Source organism: Fragaria vesca, linkage group LG5, assembly GCF_000184155.1.
Source record: "Fragaria vesca subsp. vesca linkage group LG5, FraVesHawaii_1.0, whole genome shotgun sequence".
In the NCBI taxonomy this organism is placed as follows: Eukaryota; Viridiplantae; Streptophyta; class Magnoliopsida; order Rosales; family Rosaceae; genus Fragaria; species Fragaria vesca.
Genome location: NC_020495.1, coordinates 21,224,312 through 21,226,510, shown reverse-complemented (window position 1 = coordinate 21,226,510; position 2,199 = coordinate 21,224,312).

Sequence of the window (2,199 nt, the reverse complement as noted above, 5' to 3'; positions counted from 1 at the left end):
AAAAAATAAATCAAAGAAATATGTTCTGATATTCCTACTGCCTTTTGGCACAGGAAAAAACATATTGTCTCACTACCCTACATCAAAGAATTCAATGAGAAAAACATCCCCACTAAAGCTCGTCCAATTCAAATGAGTCACGAAATCATGGATTTTTGTAAAAACGAAATTAATGATTTACTCAACAAAGATATTATTCGCCCTAGTAAATCCCCTTGGTCTTGCCCAGCGTTCTATGTTCAGAAAAATGCTGAACTCGAAAGAGGGACCCCCCGTCTGGTTATAAATTACAAACCTCTTAACACAATTTTAGAATGGATCAGGTATCCCATTTCCAATAAACGAGATCTCATTAACAGATTAAATAAATCCGTTATCTTTAGTAAATTTGATATGAAATCAGGATTTTGGCAAATTCAAATTAGTGAAGCCGACAAATACAAAACTGCATTTGTCACGCCTTTTGGTCATTATGAATGGAATGTTATGCCATTCGGATTAAAAAATGCACCTAGCGAATTCCAAAACATAATGAACGATATATTCAATCCTTACAGTCACTTCTCCATTGTCTACATTGATGATGTTCTAATCTTTTCTCAATCAATTGATCAACACTGGAAACATCTTCACCAATTCTTTTCCATAATAAAGAATAATGGTCTAGTTATTTCTGCCTCAAAAATCAAATTATTCCAAACCAACATTCGTTTTCTTGGATTTAACATTCACCAACTCCAAATTAAACCTATTGACAGAGCAATACAATTCGCTGACAAATTTTCATACGTCATTTTAGATAAAAATCAATTACAAAGATTCCTAGGATCTTTAAATTATGTAGCAGATTTTTACAAAAACCTTAGGAAACATTGTAAACCTCTCTTCGATAGATTACAAAAAAATCCTTCCCCTTGGACTTCCGTCCATACATCCTTAGTCAAAGAAATTAAGAGTCATGTCAAAACCTTACCATGCTTAGGAATCCCTCTTCCCGATTCCTATAAAATAGTAGAAACTGATGCCTCTGAAATAGGTTATGGAGGTATTCTCAAACAACAACTTTCTCCTAATCATCCTGAGCAAATTGTTCGTTTTCATTTTGGGATTTGGAATCCAGCCCAAGCAAATTACAGTACTATTAAAAAAGAAATTTTATCAATTGTTTTATGTATCAGTAAATTTCAAGATGATTTATTAAATCAAAAATTTTTAGTCCGCGTCGATTGTAAAAGTGCTAAAGATGTTTTAGAAAAAGATGTTCAAAACATTGCTAGTAAACAGATCTTTGCCTGTTGGCAAGCAATTTTAAGTATTTTTGATTTTGAAATTGCATTCATTAAAGGCAGTGACAATCATATCCCAGATTTCCTAACTCGTGAATTTCTACAGGGCGCCACAACATAATGTCTAGCTCATCCAAAGGGAGAAATCCCGGAAAATCAAAAGCTACGGCTTCCTCTCCAGTCAAGCCAGAATCACCTGAGTCAAAATCAAACATAGTTCCTTTTACAGGTCATTCTCCTGTTTCTTTAGTCAACCATTATAGTGCTCTTGGTAGCACTCTCAGTCCAAATATGCCCAGTTACCAATCAGCTTTAGTCAACCAGTTCGACCCTTACAAATCAAGTTCCTCATCTAACCGTCCAGTTACTTATAAAAAAATCCTCCCCTTACATTATCAGGGTCGAACATGGCCTATTTTACATTGAACCCACCATGAGTCACCTAAAAAACCCTGTTTCTTTAGTAAAAAGTTATTTTGGTCCAACCTCTCATTATCCTCCAGGAAAACCCCCATTGGCATTTTATAAAGATATCCTGTATAAAACCCAGTCAATTTTCATTAAACCAATCCTTGATCCAAAAGACCAACCCAAGATATTATATCATTCCCTTTATATAATCCGAATCCTGTCACTAGCCCAATGGAATGATCCCCCCTCTACTCCCCACACATTAGACACAATCTCATTCACCTATTTTGACTACATGGAAGCATGGGATAAAATATTCCTCCATCAAACCGAGGATTTCAGTCATTCATGGTTCCTCAATTTCGACAGAAGATTCAATCGCCAGTTCCCGATGTGGTTTTGCGGTTGGTGGGATGACCATGGTTGCTCTTATGATCTTCTCCCTTCACAACTCCAGAATGCAGTCACCAAATTTACTACAGTCATGACCTTTTCAGATTAT